This window comes from Passer domesticus, chromosome 16, assembly GCF_036417665.1.
Source record: "Passer domesticus isolate bPasDom1 chromosome 16, bPasDom1.hap1, whole genome shotgun sequence".
NCBI lineage: Eukaryota > Metazoa > Chordata > Aves > Passeriformes > Passeridae > Passer > Passer domesticus.
This window is the reverse complement of record NC_087489.1, coordinates 14,801,664-14,818,076: the sequence shown is the minus strand read 5'-3', so window position 1 is coordinate 14,818,076 and position 16,413 is coordinate 14,801,664.

Here is a 16,413-nt window from a genome sequence, read left to right as displayed (position 1 = left end):
CTGGGATAGAGGATTCTCCAGGTATGGCTGTGAGTCACAGCAAACCCTGGAAGAACTAGCCCCCCTTCCAGCCTGGATGCAGTAAGGGTAAATAAAGAAAACAGTTCCCACATTCAACAAATGGGACACAAGCAATCTTCTCTTAGATACAGAGTCTCAGTGGAGCGAGGAAATAGTTAAAAAAGAGGGGAGTTTAGCAGAAAAGTAGAAATTTCTCATTAAAAGGTATGGCATTAATTTCCTTCATGTGCCAAGTCATAGAAGGATGCTGAGGAGGAAAACAGGGATTTCCCTGGAGAGGCTGAATGAACTTCAGGAATGAGGAAACTGGTACTTGTTCTTGTTTTCCAGGATTGCCACTCCATCACCCCCTGCACTGAAACAAATTAAATCCGAGCCCTATTAACTTCTGATAGTCCACAGTACTTCAGCAGAACTGCATGGCCAAGTGGCAGCTGGATTTGCTGTCCACAAAATAACAAAATAGCGTTTAGCCAACTCCTCAAAGGATGCCTTGGGCAAGGAAATGCAAGAAGATTTCTTGGTTGGTTTATGATTTGTTTGATGCAGACATGGTCAAAGGTGAGACATCGTCGCAACCAATAATCTAACCTTTAGAAGATATTTAATTAGCAATGACATTGCTGGAGGAGCCACCCAGGAACTCGCTCCCAGGCCTGGGCTGCCGCAGTGGGGACTGTCACAGACAAGTGAAGCCAGAGAAGCCTTGGAGCCACACTGGGACATGCCTGCCCCGCTCTGACTCACCTCCCATCTCCCTCCCTCCCCAGGCTCCAGTCAACCCACTTCACTCTGACCCTTTTATTTTGCTTAGTCTCTTCCCTCTTGTCCCTCCCTGCCCCTCCACTGCATCCCAGCTAAGGGATTTGGAACATCAGACAGAGCCATCCTCCCACTCATCACCCTTTTCCAATAAAAAACCTGACACTGAACAGGACGAGAGGTTTCAAAGTCTCGGGTCATTCCACAGGCCAGGCTGGGACTCGGGTGGGAGCACTGCCAAGTGGGGCTGTCACAGCAGCGCGTGGCTCGCTCGTGCTGGGGAGCCCTGGCTCTGCACTGGCCTCTGCAGCCCTCCCAGCTGGGGGGAGCAGCAAAGCCCCACCTTCTGCCGAGTTTAAGGAGCCCATGGTGCCTGAGCCACTTTAAGGTGGGTTTCTGTGAGCAGCTTTGCCGACAGCCTCGAGGGAAAGGCAGGGTCTGTTAGTGCGGGGCCATGAGCAGGAATGGAGGGACGGGTCCTGCCGGTGCGCCTGCCCTCCCGAGTTGTAGCTGCACCCTTGGAGCACGTATCCACACAAAAAACATTTTGTATCTGGAGGGACAGCAGTTTTGATGGCTCGGGTGCCCCAGGGGACACCCCTGCCCCAGGCGTGGTCTGGGGAGGCTGGAGCTCACATTGCCAGCAGCAGGGACACAGCCCCTGCAGTGCTGCGTGTGAGGGGCAGCTGCCACCACCCACCCGCTGGACCCTGGCCATGGCACGGCTGGGCTGAGGTCTGCCACGTCAGATCCTGCACCCAGCCACGCCACAGCCGCGGGAGAGGGAGGCTGGGGCTGCCTGGCACCCTGCACGGAGCAAACCCACCTGCCCAGGAGGTGCCCCGAGGTCCTTGCCCTCAGCTGGGCCATGCCACATGCTGCCAAGGGCCTCAGAGCTGGGGAGCACTGCCTGGCAGGGTCAGCAGCAAAGCCTCACCGGAGCTGACCCCAGGGGAGGTAACAGGACTGCTTGGAGCACGTCACACCCAGGTTTGGAGTCTGAAACCATCATTAAAGGGATGCTTCACTCCAGCTGCACTTCTCTTACGGTCGCTTTCCATACTCGATGTGGACTAGTTAATCCGGGCAGATATCTTTGTTCTGCCACTGCAGGGAAGGACAGGCCATAGCAAGGATGTCACCACCCTGGCCAGCATTTTGCAGTATTTTTCATGGACTTTGGGACTTCTGGCCCTTTCAGCCCCAATGGCAGAGACTTTCCAGAACAGACTTCATGCTGTGATTAAGAAAACGCCTCCATTTGTAAAGGTGAGGACAGTCAGCATCGCACCGTGTCAGCCCTCCAGCTGCTCAGCAATGCAGCTTGCTTCAGCTCTTCCCTGGAGTTTCTGCTGCCAGGAGGTTATGAGGGAAGTGGGAACCTGAGCCACGTCTCTCAGAGACAGACAAACTTGGGGTGGACTGGCTGCTGACCAGCTCTCAGCCTTGCAGAAGCAATGTGCTCCCTCTGTGTTGTACTAAACATCTCTCTGCACACAGGGCTTGCTCCAGCTCCATTTAAAGACAGCACAGTGCCATCCCAGGCTCTGAGCAGGAGCAGGACGCAGAGGACACATGCACAGTAGGAATGTAAATATTTTTTACATGTACACCCACAGCCCCAGCGTATGCCATAAATCCTCAGCATATGCTATGCACCAGATCAGATACATAATTATTGATGCAGCAGGTTTTCAGAAAGACACAACAGGGTGTGTACTTAATTTGGCAATAAGAGCATACCTAAGTGGCCCTGGCATTTTCAGCTGGGTATCAGACCACTGCCACCCACGGATGCTTTATTTAATCTCACATTGCTGAGCACTGGCAGTGGCAGAGAGAAAACCAAAAGCAAGTATTTGTTTGTTAAGATGGAAAAACTCCACTGAATGCTGCAAGGTGCTCCTTGCACGCAGGAGTGCTCTAGACCAGTTCTCAGATTATGCCACCCACTGCACTTTCTAACAAGGCTGCTAGGGCTCTGATCTTAGTAGCACCTGTACATGTGCCTAACCATGGGATGACTCATTCTGCCAGAGTCAACAATGTGTCATAGCTCCCAAAAGGAGGCAATATCCACAGAAACCATTTTGCACGTTCACTTGGAAGGTAGCTCTCATCAGAGAAATAGGCTAAAATGTTTATCTTCTCCTGACACATTGCAGAGATTCAAATTATTTTGTTGCATCAGCCCACCACTGAAGGTTGATCAGCTGTCCCAGTCAACGTGGACTTGGGGAAAGACTCATAAAATGCCTTTGAGATCTAAATATTCAGTCAAGGGAATACAGCAGGCCGTACTTCCCAAAACTTCCCAAGGAAGGAAATTTCAGCTGATGAGATAAAATATTGTGTAATTCAGATTTTAAAATACTGTTTCAAAAACTCCCTGTCAAAGGGCTATGGCAATAGCTGGGGTAAACTACTGCCAAACAGCCCAGACTGCCTAAGAGTCAGAAAATAAACAGGCTATTTCCAGTACAACTGGAGGTCAAGGGGAGAATCCAGAAAGCTCTCCACTGGGGCCAGCCTGTTTGTGGAGCAGATGAAAGAATGCTGCTCTTCCCTGGTCTGTGAAGGATTGCAAGGACATCAGGCAAAACCAGATGAAAAGGCAATGCAGGCAGAGGTGAAACCCTGCCTAATTCCTGCCAGGGGACAAGGATGGAAAAACATCTGCAATATTCAGGCACACAGCTGGATTTCAAAACTAGCAGCAGAGGCCAGAAAGTGATGAAGGATGAAATTCTGCCTCTCTTGAAGCCACCTGACTTCACAACTTCACACCATGTAGAAATACAACTGCCTTCCAGAAATCTGGGGACAAGGACACCAGGAACAAAAGAACATTTCAGAAGAAATTGCTTTCTATTAACTCATAATTACATAATGCAAAATTAATTCACAAAGGCCAATAGCTTAATTGGATTCCCAAGAGGGGAAAACAGTTGTATGGTGAATAAGAACCTTCCGTGGTCACATTAAGTATGATGGTGAAGAAAAAAAAAAAGGGAAAAAAAAAAAAGCCCATTTCCTTCAATACTACAGATGAGGTTTTAACCATTTCTGCTCAATCGCTGACCAGTGGCAAGTTGCCCAGGTGATCACACTAAATGGCTCTCTTCTGGATCCATCCTTGTGCTTTCAGCCACACACAAAAATCACAATTAATCCTGTTGATATATCTGGGTATGTTGCTGGAATAAAGTATGAAGCCTTCCAGCCACCTTAATCTTCTTCTTAACTTGGATTTTGATTAACTGGAATAAATATTTAATTAGAAAGGCAAAGAGATGAACCTCTTGACCACCCAGTCACTGCCTCTGTAGTCATTGCCCTTTGATGCACAAGGAAAGGGCTTGTAGGACTTCCTTAAAACATGTGCAGCCTTTCATTTCTCTTAAAATTGTAGCAAGGTCGGGCTCTGTTTTTGGATTTGTCACTCAGAAGCCGTGCAGTGAACATGGCACAGAGTGCTTTCTGATCATCTTGGTCAGATGAGAGAGGGGAGGCTTGCCTGGCCCCCAGAGCCAGCAGGAGCTTGAGCATTTGTTTCCAGGTGCCCATGTCACAGTGTCCCATGACAAGCACGGGGCTGGGAAGCTCTCCCTGCTTGCCTCAAAGCTCTGGCTCTGCAGCCCTCCCTGGGCAGTGCCTGCTGCAGGAGCTGGCTCAGCCCGGCAGGGGCTCCTGGGCACAGCTCTGGGCATTTTCCTCAGCCAGAGCAGTGATGTGGAGCTGGCACGAGCAGGGTAACATCCACACACGGCGAGCTGGGCTGCAGCAAGCATCCCTTTCCTCTGCTCCGCTGCAATCTGCCAGAGCACTCAGTACCTGCAGAACAGTCACCGACCCCTGCAGGGGTTAGGCATGTGCTGAATCAAGGTTTGGGAGCAGCTCAGCCTCTGAGAGCCCTGCTGGAACCAGCACCACTGCCCGTTTGGATTCCCTCTCCCCTGGGCTAATTACCGCCTGCTTTTGGCACTGGCACCGTTTGTGCCATGTGCCCTTACCTTTCCCCGAAGAAGCATTTGCACCTTTACTGTATTTATTGTATTCTGAGGAAATCCTAATGATTTCCTGTCATGCTTGATTCTGATCCCATTTGCTCTGGGACTCCTGCTACCCTCTATAAATATCTGACTCTCAAATCTTTGCAGAAGTGAGTGTGACTGTGAGCAGGAAAGGTGAAGTCAAGCTAAAGAGACCTTCACCAGCTCTAAAAACAGCTGCTGCTCTTGCTGCTGCAGCTGAATTATTCCTCATCTAGGGAACAACAGTTCAGAGCTCAGAATCACTGTCTTCAATTATTTATTTGGCTGTGCTGGAGACTGGTGAGGTGCTGTATAATGTTTATTGCATGGAAGTCTTGCTCTGAGGGAGGTTTAATTGCCTTAAACGTGGATGGTGACGAGAATGCCTTGGAAAAGCTATTTGCATACATTTTCTCAAATGCCAAATGTGTAACTTCCTCCACACTCAGGCAGTCTGAGGCTGCTTCTCTGCATTACCCAGCTTTGCTGGGTGCCTCTGCAAAATTAACAACCAGAAATTCCCCAGCATGGAGCAGAAGGGGAAGCTCAGGCTTTGAATGTGGGATTGTGTGTAACAGCCAAAGCAGCAGGACTCTGAATCCGGGGCTGCAAACTCTGCACACAGACTGCCCCTGGCCCTTGGGGCTCGAGGCACTGAGCACTGCCTGCTCCCAGCCGCTGGCTTGACTTGCTGACCAAAAGAAAGCAAATTAGTGATTTCAGCAATGCAAGGCCAGTGACTGCCACCAAGGGCAGGGCACACACCTGCACGCTGCTGCACCCACACCACCGCTCACACCCTGTCGTGTCAGCACTGATTCTGGAAAATGCTCCAGAAACATCGCTCCAGCGATCTTCACACAAGGCCATGCACGAATCTCTTGTCCTTCTTTCTCCAGAATTCAAGTGCAAAGTGTCTCTCAAGTGGCCTCACAGGTTATCCGGCTTCAGTCACAACAATCTGATCTAAACAGATCTTTTCTCCATGGAATATCTCACTCCGCAGGGCAGTTCACTTTGGCAATTACTTAATGCTGTCAAGTATCAGCTGTTGACATAAGCAGGACCCTGCCTATAGGAGTGAAATAGGTATTGATTTAATGCCCTCACTGCAAGGATCATAAGGCATCTGGAAACAACTTATTTCACAACTGCAGCTGTCCCTGAAGACGAGTTTGCTGCCTGCCTGCCTTTCCCCAGATACCTGCTCTTTTTCAGCCAAGATGTTGTACTTGGGGAGAAGAGAGATTTGCAGCAGCCAGGGGTGTGCAGGCTGGCCAGCAGTGCTGTACAGCAGCCCCTGCTGTGTTGCCACACAGCAAAGTCAGGAAGAACAGTGTTTTTCTGTCTGCTGCATAGTCCATGTGCTGCAAGACCAGCACCTTCTGGAAGCATCAGGTTTACTGTGGAGGTGCAGTGCAGCTGTGTGCGTGTGATGGGTCAGCACCTTTTGAGCGTGGTGGATTTGCTGAGCCTGTACAAACCATCTGCCCAGGAAAGCCACAAAGAAAGGCACCAGCCCCCACACAGGACAGCAGCAGTTCTGTTCCCTGCAGGGAAAGACAGCAGCTGTGTCAAGGTGGGCTTGAAAGAGGGAGAACATTTCTCAGGGGACACCATGGACCCAGTGTGACAGGGTTGTTTGTGCCATTGGAAGAGGAACAGGAGCTGCAGTCCACAATCAGGCTGACCCTGCTCTGGTATTTCCTCTGGGAATCTTGGAATCTCCACCCAAGCCACAGCAGGGTCTGCAGCTGACAGTGCAGAATAACCCTGAGATGTGGGGCAGGGCAGAAAAGGCAGAGCATCACCAGACAACACAGCAGTGGTGGGAAGCTGTGGTGAAGCAGAATAGGATCACCTAAACTGGAATTTGTCCAGGACACCAGAACTCGTACTTGCTTCTTACACACAACCTGAGTGACCACATAACTGCAGCCTGAAATATTCCAATTGAAAGTCAGGCTGAATTTTGTAAGAGCAGAAGTGGAAGTGATAGGTTTATGTTATACCTTGCTGTCACCCAACTGAAGCAGTGTAATTCCATGGAATTTAAGTGTCAGCCACACATCCTGAAATACAAGCTGTGGGGCTCATTACAGGGTTTCACAGAGGATAATACTGGCCTGTGATACAGAGGTGGCCAGCGAAGGTCACCTAATGGGTCTGCTGGCCCTAACTGCTGTGTCCCCAAACAGCCACCACCCCATGAATCAGCAGGGTGAGGGTGCTCCCTGCATGACCAGCTGGTTTCAGCCAGGTTCGAAGAGTTTCTCTTCTTATGCAATCTCCATTTGTTATTCACAATGGCCGACTGAGGCTAGCAGCCCAGTTTGCTAAGAACGGTGCCTAGTTACAACAACAAACCAGGCCTGGCCTTGCCATCAGCATATTTTTCTCAGACAAACCAAGAAAAATCTTTTTCACAGTGTGCAGTTCATTGTACACAACCTGGATTTAAGCTGTTTAGTTTGTAAGGGTATTTTAAACAAACACCTTTTTGTTAACGTTTTCCCCTGCTGCTGCAGATTTCTGGGTTTAGAATAGCACGGCTCACTTTGAGCCATCACTGCTTTCCTGGGACAGAGGGATGTGATGCTATATGTCCCCGTTGAAACTCTGAGACTATGCAACCCTTTTTCAGACCTGAAATTAATTGGAGTATGAGCAGAAGACCTGGCCCTTGGGGAGCAGGGGGAGCTGCTGGTTACAGCTTCATCCTTCCTCACAGCTGGGATCAGCCATGGGCAGCAGCACTGCAGGAGTGGGCAGTGCACCCACTGCAGCCTGTGTACCACGGCTGGGTAGGTGAAGGAGCAGCTGGGTCTATCAAAAGAGTCATCTCTTCTTGGAGAGACAGGAGTATCCAAGGAAAATTGCCTCGCCAAGGAAAGAAATAATTCCCTTGCCCTTAACTTTTGGTCTTTTCTCAGCAGGCTCTTCTCCAGCACTGCCAGACTGGCTCTGGCTGGGGAGGAGTGGAGTTTCTTCAGTGGCACTGGTCAGGTGCTGTGGATTGTCGTTTGGACAAAATCAACCCTGGTAACACCCAGTGCTTTACCCACTGTCCAGCAGGGCGGGCACAGCATCAAGGCCTTTTCTTTTTCACACTCTGCCCCCACAGTGAGTAGGCTGGGGAGGTGAGAGACTTGGGGGGGACACAGCTGACCCTGAGTGACCAAAAGGATATTCCACACTGCTGGACGTCGTGCTCAGCAATAAAAGCTCAGGGGCAGGATGAGGAAAGAGATGTTCAAGGTTATGGTGTTTGTCTTCCCAAGTAACATTTATGAGCTTCCCTAGGAAAGGCCCAACACCCGCCTGCTGATGCAAAGTGGTGACTGAATTCCTTATCTTGCTTTCTTGCGTGTACAGCTCTGCTTCACTTACTAAACTGCCACTGTCCCAGCAGATTCCTTCTTTCTCACTTTTGTCCTTCTGATCTTCTCCCCATCTGACTGGAGGGGAGTGAACACTTGCCTGAGTATTTACCAGCCCACCACAGCTCGATAGCTTTCCTTCCATTGTCTTTTCTTGCTTTCATAATATATCCCCTTTTTCCTATGAGATAGTTATCGCTTGTGTGGCATTAAATCTTTGTTATTGTTGCTTTTCCACTTTACCTCTCTAAAATCTGCATTTGTCCCCTCATCTATGCTTCAGGATGGAGAAGCCATGCTCTCCATCCAGGGTGAGAGAGGCCCCAGAGCCCTGGGAGGGGACTCACTCTGCGTCTACAGGTCCTGCATGTTTTGTGTCAAAAGTGATTTGTGAAGTAGGTGTGAACAGGAGCTGTGTTTTATCAACAAAGCAATTGCTGTCCTGATGAGGGATTGCAGAGATAACAGAAGCAGGAGAACATTCTTTTGCTTCTTACACTTCAGAGAATGCCCATAAAGACCACCAGCAGCAGCCTCTGACAGGAAGGAGATGTGAGAGAGTGTGGTGCACCAGGCCGAGCAGAACTTTCAGGTGATTATTTTTCTCTCTGCTGACTTTTCTGGGTACTGAACAGAATACTTACATAATTTCAGCTGTGAAACTTCTCTCTCCCAGCAGAGGCACCATGGACAAGGTAATGGAGCCTCCCAAAAATTCCAGGTCCTCCTGATTGTATTCCCAACAATCTGCTAAATGGCTCTGGGCAGAGGTGTCTGGCTAGCTGCAGCAAGGGCTACCGAGCAGAGCAGGCTGGAGGCCAGAAAGAGCAGCTGGGAAATACGTGTGCACACTGGCACACACTTTGGGGTGCCACCCCACGTGCCTCCCTGTGTCCCAGCTGCCTTTGCCAGTCGTCCCATTACTGGCAAAGGGCAGAGAAGACAGCATCCTTCTTGGAAGGGTCCCGCATTTCCTCCCGTGAGGGCTGGAAATTCTGGAGGCAGCTTGAGAGCAAAATGCTTGTGTGAGCGAGAGGTGACAAGTCCTGGGAGTGCCCAGCAGCTCCAGGCTACTGCCTGAGTGAGAAATGCAGTTTTGTACAGTTGCTTTCTTTTCCAATTGCCATTTGTTTGTAGACATGTCACAGCAGATGCACCTCACCAGTACAACAGATACTTGGACTCATTTGCAGCTGGCACCAGTAAAAGTAATCCAGCTAACCAAACACTCTGTTTATCAGAGTTGTCATAAAGATTTGTTAATTCCCATTGACAGAAGGGCTTTCAGGATAGTCTGTAATAAGGAAAGAGGAAGAACTTTTAATTTATAGACCAAAAGAATGTAATCCAGAGAATACTGAACCCTGCCCTTAACAAACAGGTGTTCAGCATTCGAAGGAAGGCCGGGCAGAGGGCAGGCCAGGAGGAGGTGAGCTGTGCAGGGAGGCAGGCAGGGCTCAGGCCGGGCCAGGCTTTCTGCAGATGGTGTTGGGGTTTCACCTCCCACTGACGAATGGCTCCTGTTGGGCAGCAGCTGCCGCCTGCCCACCAAGGGCAAACGTGGACACACCACTCACAGCTCCCTGCAGCACATGGGCCCGTGTCCAAGGAATCTGGTGGCAACCAGGTCCCAAACAGAAAAGGAGGTGGCTGTGCTCACAGTCCAGTGGGGACTGCCAGAGGAAGCTGCAGATGCTAGAAGTTTCCATGATTTTTATATACTGAGGAGCAGCTGGAGAGGCTTTTGGGAGCCAGACTTACCCTGCCCTTTGCCTCCTCAGAGGCCTCTTTACAGCCTCTACTGGCTTTGGGTATGGGAAAGGGGGACACTTGGTTGTTTAAATTCTAATTCTGGCCTGGCCATAATTGATTGTTCCATTCTTCTTTTTTTTTTTTTTTTTTTCTTAATTTAAAAATGATGCTTTCCATTGCTCTTGTCTTCTTTCCCTGTCATTCCCCTACACACACACATACATGCAATGTGCCATCAAATTCTGGGATGGATACACATGCACCAAATACATAAATACACTCCAGAAACCACACCTGGGGCAGGGTGGGGGAGGCTCAAACTTGCAGTGCTGGTTTGAATGAAGCATTGAACAGCTCTTTGAAAAAGAAAGTAGATTGGCTTGAGGAAGACATTCAGGAAGAAATGGAAAAGGATGGTACTTAGTCATCACTGCCTTCTCACATCTCATGTGGTGAGCATGCAGAAGCCCTTGGCCACTGCTGGGAAGAAGACTCGGGGCCTGCAGTACCCCCTGGCCTGTGCAGTGTGGCTGTGTCCCTGGGATTGGCAGGAGACAGGAGCGTGGAGCTGCCCCGTGCTGGGCTGGCTGGCTGCCTGCAGGGCACAGAATGGGCAGATAAGTAAGTGGTGTCAGTGAGAGCCATGCTCACTTTGTCTGTAAACAAACAGAAACCTCTTTACTGGGAGACTGGGGTAAAAAAGTGGGAGCAGGTTTCCCCAGTGTGTTTGGATTCAAGATAAAGTGTTGGTCAGAAAGCAGGTGGAAGAGACCCTGTGAGATGCTTCCCAGCTCACCCGTTGACTTGCTGTCTGTTCTGGGCCCGTTTCTCCAGCCTCTCTGTGCCTCAGTTTAGGCATTTGTAAAACAGCAAGAGCCTCCTGCCGAAGCCTGTCACTAAACATAGCCCATTTGTGCTGGGAGAGTCACGTCGTGAGACAGAAGGCCCATCACACACTGCTGGGAGAGGGGACTCGATGAGTCACGCACAGCACCAGCTCTGAAATTCATGAAATGCCTGAGTTCACAGTCAAAAAAATTCAGTGTTTAAAACCAAAAGCAAGAAAGGAAAATTCCTCTATGTCCTGTCTCTGGGGTAGCACCTCCTGGCCATACCTGTCAGCGCCTGAACCATGCAGCCAGCAGAGCCTGTCTGTTGGTAAACCAGCGAGCTCTGTGCATGGGGACAGTCCTGTGTCTGGCAGAGCAGTTGTTGGTGTGTGGCAGGGCACAAGCCAGCATGAACAAACCTCTGCTGCCAAAAGTGAAGACCTGAGGTTGGGGTCAGGAGAGCTGCATTTCCCTGAAAAGCAATCAGGGCTGGAGAAGTTGGCATCACTCCTCAGCGAGGTGCTCTGCACCCCATGCCCACCCAAGGCAACAGAGGAGCTCACTCTCCCCAGCCTGTGCATTGAGCCACTCAGCCATCAGTGCCAGCAGGTGACGTGGCAGAGTCCCTGGGGACACTCCCTCCAGTGCCCTTTGGGTCCCTGTTTCCAAGAGCTGATCTCCTTTGCGTTTCAGGTGAATCACAGCCTTTGGTGCCTGGCTACAGCAGCACATCTTGCTGGGCACTGGCTGCAGCCACGCAATGTGATTCCCATTGTCACTGCTTCCTCCTGGACAACCTCCAGATTGAGCATGTCAAAACCAGACTAAACATGCAATGAAAAGCAAACAAGCCAAGCATCCAATAGTTTCAAACAACAGATAACAAAGCAACAGGAGAGAGATTATCTGTCGAGAACTAGTGCCTGGAATTTGCCTGCCTATGTATTTATTTATGTTTATACATGCAAGTGTGTGTATATATATGCACCCAGGCATATGCCTACTGCACATAGCTAGAGAACAGGAGAACAAAATGTTGTACATGCTAGGGCACTTAAAGAAATGGAAAAACAACTCCGTACAGTGAAGGGTCTAAAAGTATTTTCTAATACTTTATACACTGGGGTCTAAGAAGGGTCTAAAAGCATTTCTTAGTCAGCCTAAGAGAATCTCTCACATCTATCCCAAAGCAATAAAGCAAATCATATGCTGATGCTTTCCCTGCCTCCTTAGTGGCAGCTGAACCTTCACCTGTGTAATAAAGAAATGTCCCGAGTTTAATAACAAAGATCATTCATCTGCCCTGTGAAAGTACCACCAGTTCTCTCTTTTTCAGTCCCAGACAGAGTGAGAGGAGATGATCCATTTGCACAGAGGTTGTTCTCCGGCCAATGCAGCTCTCCAGCACCCACATGCCAGCCTGCCAAGACCTTCAGCAGCTGTAATGGGCCAATCCTGGGTCATGCTGAAGCCCCAAAAGGCAGCTCTTTTGTAAGCCCTGCTGGTACTGTGGTGCCATAGCCATAGGCATTCCTTCCTCACATGCAGCCCACAGATATGGACATTTTAAGGCCTCTGCTGATCTTGGTGTTCTCAGTATTGCTGATTTTGTCTTTGAAAACACTGGCTCATTTTGGCCTATACTATTTTCCATGCCAGAATTGGGATCTGGCTTCAGGTAAGTTTAGAGCTGAATCACTCTCCACAACCCAGGAAATATTTTATCTTTACTATGAATCCAAGCTTGGAAGGGAACTGATGTGTTTAAACACTTGTAGGATAGTTCTACAGTAAATCTGGTCGAAGCACTTCCACCTTCCCCACATCTGGCCACCTCCTCCCACTGTTGCTGCACCCCACTGCAGAAGAAGTTCAGCACTGGTCCAGAGAGAATTGACTCAAGGGTGACTTCAACGTGCCTGAGATCACCGTGTTTGAGGATAATCCAAAAGGCAAACCCACATGTCTTCAAGGCCAAAGACTGTCGCAAGAGCTAAACCAACTCCCTAGAGTAAATCTGGCATGCCCTTGGCCTTTAGAGCTGACAGACTTCACTCCTGAGCAAGAACAAAGTCCTAGGCTGTAAATTAGCACCTTCCCCAACATTTCCAGCACAAGGTTACTGCTGGTCACTAATGCATCTGTGCCTGTCCTGGATGTTCTACACAGCTATCTATTTAGGCTGCTCTGCATAATTTAAGAATTAAAATTAAACACTATGTTACCTACAGCCACATCATCTTAGATGAGCTTAAACAACTGTGAAATTCCTGTGATCTATTAAAAGCAACATTCAGTGCATGCATTAATCAACAGATGCTCAGTAGCTGTGCATCAGAAAACCACAAGTGAGAAGCAGCCTGAACAGCCTCCTGCCGAAATTACTACTTTCCTTGTGACCAAGTCCTTGAAACAGCAAGTGCGCCGTGATGCTGGAGTGGTGTTTGGCTCGGTTACCTCAGTGGCAGTAACACGACTGGCCCCTCTCACTGGAAACAACAGGTCAAACAAGCAGTGGTATTTCCTGCTGATGAGTCAGAGATGAGACATGAAAATCACCATCTCTTCACACAGAACACTCGAGACGTTATAATTTGGTATCACCTGTGATTGCTTCACCCACAGTGTGCTGTGCTGAGCATGTGTGTGTGCAGCACTGCAACGTAGTGGGAAGAAGACAGTTCAGAGTAGCTGACCGACTGCTACGTGTGCTTGCTGCAATTTCCTGATCTCACACAGTAGCCTGGCCCAGCAGCTCTTGTTGCCACCAGCTGCTCTGATGCTCCCCCCTCTGATGCTCCCTGGGACCCTTGTTCTCCACCTACCCTTTTCCCTTTTCCTGTTTTTTTTTTTTTTCCCTTTACATCCTGGCCTTTGGGAGGTTCAGTCCTGGGTTTGTGTTTATGTTGCCAGGCCTCTGCTTTCCTGGCTAAATCTTCCTCCCTTCCACATCCCTTCCTGAATCCTTCCCATGGCTCCCAAACCCCATCTGTGGTTTCCTTTTGGCCAGGGCCAGCAGGCACAGTGAGGACAAGGTCAGTCACCTCCTGAAGACTTACATCTGTACTCATCCCTTTTCTGCACCAGTCCCTCATGATTAAAAACACATGACAGCTAGAAGGCCAGTAAAGCAAAACAAGTGCGGAGCTTTCTGATCACACCAGTTGAAAGATTCAACGAACAAAAACAACCCAAAAAATGAGGCTGAGGCCAAGGCCAAACCAAAAAAACCCCAAACAAAATAGAAGCAAAGAAATAGCAAAGAAAAAGCAAACCAGTACAATTTCTGGCCTTCTTTCTTAGGCCAGATGATCTACTCATTATGCCAAACACAATTCACATGACTAGGAAAGAGAGTTTTAAGATTTTCCTTGTTCTGCACCGGCCTGCTACAGAACTGAACATTGCTGTGGTGACAAGGGCAGGAGCTCTTCGCCACTGGTGAAGATCACACAGGACTCCAGCCATGCCCTTTTCCCTGATCAGCTGACTTTTCCACCGTTGTCTGACTGGATTTTAAAGCACCAGGAATGGACCCAGCTACTCCTGCCTCAGATCAGTGTGGGCACAGCTGTAAGGGAAGAGGAGCAGACACCTGCCATGGCACCAGCTATGAAGTGCAACTGAGGGGCTCCCAGCTGCACAACAGAAAGGGTTCTTCACCCTGAGAGTGGTGCAGCATGAGGACAGGTCTCCCAGAGCAGCTCCATCCATAGAGACATTCCATTCCTCAGACATTTTCAAAATTTTTCTGGACAAGACCCCAAGCAACCTCCTCTGACCTTGAATCTGGACCTGCTCTAAACAGAGGATGGGCTGGAGCTCTCCAGAGGTGCTTTCAATGATATTTTTCTCTGATTTTTAGGAGGACAGGATAATGACCTGCCAAAGAGGACTGGGCTACACAGCTGGGGAGCTTCTTGCTGTCCTGTGACCCAGAGCACGAGGCGTACTGCACAGAGGAGAGAGGCACATGGCCCCCGCTGTCCCTCTCTGCCACAATCACACTGACTCTCTCTCAATCCCTGTCAACAGAACTTCTGGCTTTTTCATTGTTCTTCCCAGAAAAGCAAACAAAACCTCCAAAAGTTATTATGAGCTAAGACCATGCAAGTTTGCGGAAGACTAATTTCTTCTTAGAGGCATTCTCAAGGGAAACACTGATGATTCACCTTTTAGTGACCAGCCACTTCCAGCCATCCTTGGCAAACTCTGAATTTTCACAGAAAAAAGGAAGACAGTATTCACAAGGAAATTTCTTGTGTTTCATCAGCTTAAGTGCATCTCATTCTGGATCAAGCTTCATTATTTATGGATGAATTGTTGTTCAAAATCTCTACTCCAGTGTATAATGAAAACCGAGATCAAAAAGCAGAAGTGCCTGAGTTTCTGACGTGTTGGAGGCCTGCAGTCCCATTGTTTCCAAGTGGAGGAAGATGTGCACATCTCTCTGGAAATCAGCTTGCACCGCTTTGGAAAGTGCCAGTCTCATTTTTCACTGGCACCTGTGAGCTCTGAATCACCCCCTGAGCTGTGCCTCGGCTGAAGCCACGCACTCTGTCCCAAATGCTGCTGGGATGCAGAGAATGGGTTAAAGCAGACGGGATTAGCAAACTGCAGATCATCAGAAATTAGCCAGTGTGGAAAAAAACCCTTGGTCAGAACTATGGTAAGACTATCTAAGTAGGTCACAACAAAACCACATCAGATGAGCACAGGAGGTGTAGGTTCAGTCTGTCAACATGAAACCAGACATTCTCCAGCTCTGCCCTGCCAGTAACACGGAGAGGAACGGCTACTGTCCTAGTCACTGGGTTTTACAATTCAGGCATGTTCATACCTACTCAGATGGCTTTCACTTTTAAGTAAATGAGTGTCAGTGTCATAAATCTGAAATTTCATTTGATTAAGTTCACAGCTGATATTTCAGAGGGCCTTTTAAACAACCTGAGGTACCCAACAAGTGTATTTTACAGCTCCCCTTTTATTTCCTGAGCTAGTCAAACCAGAAATCAAAGAAATGCATGTGATGCTGTTGTACACTGTGCCATGTCCCTGCCAGCCCAGCATCTCAAACTTGCACTGGATGGATGGATGGATGGATGGATGGATGGATGGATGGATGGGTGGGTGGATATCCTCAATTTTGTAAGCAGAAAGGTGCTAATTAGCCTTATTTTCCAGGATGCACAGGAGACTTTAGAGACCCAACCCCAGCAGCAGCCTGGGCCAGGAGGGCATTTGAACTTAGACCAGATAAAGCTGGTCTAAATTTTATTGTAATTTGCTGATTGAAATTGCTAATTAATTACTCACTGCTATTTGAATTCAAGTGCATTTTTATTCTGGTTTTGAGGCAGTGGCTTTCTGATTCAGCTCAGTGGGACGTGTCAGTTGTTGGTGCTGCAGGGCCAGGCTGTGGCTGGGTGGGAGCTGTGGACCTGCTGTGCCCTGCACAGGTGAGCTCAGCCAGCAGGAAGGGTTCCGGGAGCTGCAGGTGAACGTGTCAGATTGGAACAGGAGGATCCGCTTCTGCCCGGGCACAGCAGAGCAGGCCTGGCACGGCGCTGCAGCACACTTGGCAGGCATGTCACCCTGGTGCCACAGCAGCCTGGGAGCCAGCCTGGGCCACCC